This window comes from Alligator sinensis, unplaced genomic scaffold (assembly GCF_000455745.1).
Source record: "Alligator sinensis unplaced genomic scaffold, ASM45574v1 scaffold134_1, whole genome shotgun sequence".
Classification (NCBI taxonomy): Eukaryota; Metazoa; Chordata; order Crocodylia; family Alligatoridae; genus Alligator; species Alligator sinensis.
In genome coordinates, this window is record NW_005841920.1 from 3,747,648 (window position 1) to 3,753,647 (window position 6,000).

Here is a 6,000-nt window from a genome sequence, read left to right on the forward strand (position 1 = left end):
GTATAGTTCAATCCTGGGAGAGTATCTCCCAGGAGACTAAACGCCTGTACACTTCCCCACTGCTTAATTGGGGACCAGAAGGAATGGAGAACTTGGGAAATGCTCCCTAACACCTTCCTGGGACCAGGTTCAGCCTGGTCTGGGAAAGGTTGGAGGAGCAGCTTCTCCCAGTCCAGGAGGAGCTGAAAACAGCAGGGAAAGGTTCCAGTGCCTTCTCCAGATTGAGATCACCCAGGTATTGTCCAAATGTCCCAAATGTCTTATGCCATTCATCCAGTTTTGGGAAAGATGTTAAACCCCTGAAGTTAGGTAATGTGTTAAAAAAAATGCAATTATCATGAGGTATTGTACAGAGTAGAATAACATGTTAGAATAACATTTGTAAAGTTATTTGAACACTATGAAAATAAAGTTGTATACAGGAGTATTATTCGCATACCCACTGGAATTCTAATGAGTGAAGTAAATAATTTAGTATATATAGTAATGCATTTATTCAAACATAACAAAAATGTTCACTATGTGTATAATGTAAGTGTAATATTAAAAAAAACCTGCTTACTGCTGAAAGCAAACTATTTCCAGTAACAGCATGAAATTAAAATGTAGAGTTCAAGAGAGACAGATTAATCACCAGCTAGTCAACAGCTAAGGAAAGGTAAATGCAGTTCCCTTAGTTTGAACACTATGCATTAATTATGTAATTAATCATACAATTAGCTTTCAACAAATTTGATATTCAACATAATATAGATCAAAGATTACATCAGCTTTGTAAACAAGTAAATCACATAGTACTCTAGTGCTTTACAAAAGAAACTAATGCCTGAATAGCAAAGCACAAAAAGATTTCACCTGTGACAAGACTGACCTTTTCAATATGCAGAATCAGAATTCAAGTCAACATTTCCATAATAACAAAATGCTTTCAATATTATCAAAATATATACTTCACCTGACTTTGGATCACACGCAGATTTTATGTCATTTTCAGCCTAAATTTGGTACCCGTAAGTTCCCAGACTACAGAAAAGACATGTCATATTAAGAATCAGAAGTAAATCTGCTTTCCGGTTCAAGGCTCTTTACATTCAAATCTGCCAAATACTGAGCCTTCAACTCTAAGTCTATGGGTCTGAGCAAAACCCTGCTAAAACCACTGAAAAGGCTATAATTGAATTTTATGTGCTTTAGATTAACCCCTACTGAAACAAAACCCTTACTGATTCCCTTTTGAAATCAAGTTCTCTAATGCTTTCATGAAAGTTAACAATCACAGGAACTCAATTACAAGAGCAATTTTACCTCTGACACTTTTGGGATGTTAAACTGAACTGTGATGTGATGGATAAAACACTGATTCTTCCAAAAAACGTGGGTTTAAAATTTATCCTCTTGTACAGAAGAACATTAAAACTCTAAATGGAAAGAATTAAAAAAAAGAAAGTTAGAATGACTAGAGCCACTTATTTTGAATACTAGCAAAATACTCTCCTAGTCTAATCATCTATAAATATGTGATAGTTTGCCTGTTAAATTGTAATATTTGAATCTATTTAGCTAAGACAATGCATCGAACAAGTGCTTCTCTTCAACAGTTGGAATACTGAGAAAAAGAAGAGACATCTGTTTTTGTCTAAGATTTCAGTTTTACCCCTCTCTGTAGCTTTATCATCATCCTTACCTCTGAACTCTCAGGCTGCCCAATTACTGAGCAACCAGTGGCCGTGTAGTCCCTTCTTCCCTTGTACAGTGTGCAGGTGAACCGATGGATCATCCCACCTGACCGTAAGGCTGGGGACAGGAAGTGGAAGCAGGAGGAGGGAAGGGGAGCCCAGAGACACCAGCAGCAGCAGGTGTGGTGGGGGAGCAGCATTAGGTTGAACAGCCCTGACTTCAATCTACAAATCTGCCTACTGCTACAGTCAAAATAGCATCTGTTGCCACCACTACCTAAAACTCCTTGAAGATCTCATTGACCTCTATATCCTTCTCTCACTGGTGACTACCTCAGTTCCTCTCCAATGTATAGAATGCTGCTGTCTACTCAAAGACATGCGAAGATTCACTGTTACATTTCTCCTACCACCTCAGACAGCTATTTGTCTGCTTTTCTTTTAGAGGCCAAAATTACTTTAAGTCACTATTCAAAACTTATCTCCTACCTTTGCTCTTTCTTACTCCTTTCCTACCAGCCTCTCAACCACCACCATTCATTCTCTTTATGCAATCATTTTTTTGGTTCAAATGTATTCCCCACAGAGTTCATTTAGTCTTGAACAAGCCTTCTGTGCTGGCTTTTCTCTACATTTCCTCCCCTTTCCCTTGTGATAGACTAGTTTTGTTGTAGTATTTTGGGTTTAAAATGTGTTTATGTTGCAATACGTTTGCATGTCTTGGTTTCTCCAGCTAATTTGTACATAAGGGGAAAAAGGTTAATAAGACCCATAGCTGCATACCTGCCGGACAAGACAGGGTGTATCTGCAGCAACACAGAGCTGAACAGCCTTTGCTGATGTATCAGGTGGATTCCAATCAACAACCATCTGGAAAAGACGTGGTGTGTCTATGTAGAGACTGGAGGATGTGGATGAAATAAGAACAGCAAGGGAAGGGTCTGAACTGGGGAGTTTCTGCTTAAGAGCAAGAAAGTGACAGCTGAGCTAACTCGAGTGCTCAGAGGCAGTGCAGACTGAACCGGAGACAGAGGTACTGCTCAATCCTTTGGAGAGAGCAAGAACTTTGCTGGCTGTACTGGAGTTACCCAATTAATGCCTTTGTTGAAGAGAAACTGTTTTGCTGCTTGGTACTTTGGGGTGCCCCTCTTCCAATCTGAAGAGGTTAAATCTCCCTCTCTGAGAAGCTGAACTGAGGACAGATGCTGTGCGACCAGGGAGGGTCAAGAACTGAACAGCCACATCTCTTAGCTGAAAAGAGCCAGGGGCTCATCCCACCCTAGAACCCATGCCTTGGGCTGGCTTCATCAGCGGTGGCAACAGTCCCTCAGTACAAGGAGGACAGTCTTCCAGTGAATAGGAAAGTCATCAGTGAGTCTACAGATAACTGAGGAAGCCAATCTGATAGTGGCTTGTTCAAATTGCAGATGTAGCAAATGGTTTCATGGATTCATTGATGCTAGGGTCAGAAGGGACCTCAACAGATCATTGAGTCCGACCCCCTGTCTAGGCAGGAAAGAGCACTGGGGTCAGATGACCCCAGCTAGATGCTGACCCCAGCCAGATGCCTATCCAGCCTTCTCTTAAGGACCCCCAAGGTAGGGGAGAGCACCACATCCCTTGGAAGCCCATTCCAAATTTTGGCCACCCTTACCATGAAGAAATTTTTCCTGAAATCTAGCTTAAATCTGCTCTCTGTCAGTTTGTGACCATTGTTCCTTGTTATCCCAAGAAGCGCCCTGGTAAACAGAGCATCTCCGATCCTTTGTTGTGCTCCTCTAATGAATTTGGAGGTGGCTACAAGATCACTTCACAGCCTTCACCTACAGAGGCTGAAGAGGTCCAGGTCCCTCAGTCTCTCCTGATAGGGCTTGTCCTGTAAACCTCTAACCATATGAGTGGCCCTCCTCTGGACCCTCAAGTCTATCAACGTCCTTCTTGAAGTATGGCAGCCAAAACTGGACACAGTACTCCAACTGCAGCCTGACCAATGCTGCATAGAGGGGAAGTATTATTTGTCATGCTTCTACTGATGCATGATAAAGTTCGGTTAGCTTTGCTGTTGATTTCATCACACTGATGAATCATGTTCATCTCGGAGTCCACTATGACTCTGAGATTTCTTTCTGCTTCTGTGCTGCTGAGAGGGTCACTTCCTAGCCAGTAGGTGTGCTGGATATTTTTGCGCTCTAGGTGCAGCACTCTGCATTTGTCCTTGTTGTACCGCATCCTATTGTGTACTGCCCACTTTTCTAACCTGTCCAGGTCTGCCTGCAATTGTTCCCTACCCTCCGGAGTGTGCACTTCACCCCACAATTTAGTATCATCTGCAAACTTGGACAGAGTACACCTCACACCCACATCCAAGTCACTGATGAAGATATTGAAGAGTACAGGTCCAAGGATCGAACCCTGCGGGACCCCACTGCCCACATCCTTCCAGGTCAATACCGACCCATCTACTACCACTCTCTGGGAGCGACTGCTAAGCCAATTTCCCAGTTTTGTGAGGAAGGAGTAGATCCTGGTGAAGTCAGGTCACAGTTCTTTTCCTTTGTCCCTCTCCTCTACCTGCCTCCACAGTGAGACAAGTCTGCTTGAAAAGATCAGTGCCTTGTACATCATTGCACCACTATGAATGATTTATTGCTCGAGTCTCCCAGGTTTTTATATTAATATCACTTTTCTTCAGGGGCTGGCTTCATGGGATAAACAGACTAGACAAGGTCAGGGGTCCAATGCAAGTGCTCCCTAGGGGAAATCTGAGATAGCCTTACATTTTATTATCTTTAGGACAGAATGCTTTAAATTATTTACTATATGTTGCACTGCACTGTTATTTTCTGTTACTACACTGTACAATGCTTTAACTAGAATATATACTAAGAAAAATATTGCTTTTCTCTAAAGGAAAGAATTACTCAAAATTTCTGTGCTTCACTTTTGCTTACTGGCCCTGTGTTTTGCTAACGGTTTAAAAATTTCTATTTTTACACAAGTAAAAAGTACAAGAAGTACATTTCAGATTCATTAAAAAGCTCTCCCTATAGCTACAGAAAGCTTTTAAATGGTTAATCACCACTGGTAAAAAATTAACATACTAAATTAAAGCAGAGCAGAGAGCTCTGCCAAAAGAAGAAAAACAACTACAGCATGACTCAGTGAACCCACTCATTCTTTTCTGGCCTAATAACCTGCTAGCCCATTGACCTACTTTTTTGTTAGATGGTTAAACCCTCATCTCGCATTTAGACAGTTTTGTTCTGTTTGACAAATGTAAACATTAATAGTCACAAAGAGCCCTGTGGAAGCCTAGATTACAGAGGATGTAAAATGAAACCTATGTTTTTAAATTGTTTGGAGGATGAGAGCTCTGCCAACCCTCACACAAGTTCTGACAGCTCAAAAGTAGAACATTTTACATCCTGTATTTGCAGCTTATAGAATTCTCCTTCACTGCTAGGAATACACTCAAGTTAAACAGCACACAGCCATAGAGCATAATGTCTAAAAAAAGTATTGTAAAAAGGTAGTTAAAGGAACACTTGAAGAGAGTATTTCAAGAGAGGGAATTAAAGACCAAACTGGTAACTGAACACACAAAGCTAAAAGAAAAGCTAATCACAGTGGAAAAGCTTTGAAAACCAAAACCACACAGAGCTCTAGTCAGTAGAAATGGTATGCATATGAAAGCTAGCAAAAGGGGCTGGACACCTACACAACCTCAGTATTGCCAGACATGAGTGGTGTCTCAAATTATGAGACCATCTTAAACTCATGAGATTTTTTTAAATATTAGTTTGCTATTATTTGTCTTAAGTTTCATGAACTTTTAGTGTGCAATTAGGGCAGGTTTTCAAGTTTTTCTCTGCAATCACAAGTGATAATATTTTTTGATGAAAACAGATTCTCATGCAATCTCCTGATTCCAGCAGCTTAGACTAAGAAAAACATGCACTATTTCTAGACTTTCAGCAAAATTGAGAGAGTTGACAATGCTGCAACACACTTCTATGACCTGCAGTGGACAGAAAGGCAGTGAATGACTGGGTGGAGAAAACGAGGAACTGTCTCTCAAAGAAATCACCAGTCAAAGCTGGTTCAGCATAAACATGAAAGTTTATACCACCTGACAATGGGGTTCAGTTATGTAGGCCAAAGGAAATGGTGGTCTGGTTTTACCACCATAATTAATATTAAAATTGACGTTACTAAGGTTCATAATCAAATTCAAACTGACCCAGTTTGGCGATTAAGTAATAATGTCACTCACAGCAAAAGTCCCTTCACAAGAGGGTTGAAAAGCAATGAAGCAGTGTAGGGA

At 40.8% G+C, this 6,000-nt stretch overlaps 1 protein-coding gene across 3 annotated transcripts in view; it reads right to left on the reverse strand.

Moving 5' to 3' along the window:
- Window positions 1-6,000, reverse strand: part of CLOCK (clock circadian regulator) — a 109,693-nt gene that overhangs the window by 49,520 nt on the left and 54,173 nt on the right. For 2 of the 3 annotated variants that reach the window (XM_025198351.1, XM_025198349.1), the window contains exon 3: window positions 1,306-1,418. The gene's annotated coding sequence lies outside the window, so the exon portion shown is untranslated. Of the gene's footprint in view, window positions 1-1,305; window positions 1,419-1,684; window positions 2,321-6,000 lie in introns of those variants that run through there. The other variant, XM_025198350.1, reaches the window with a different exon arrangement.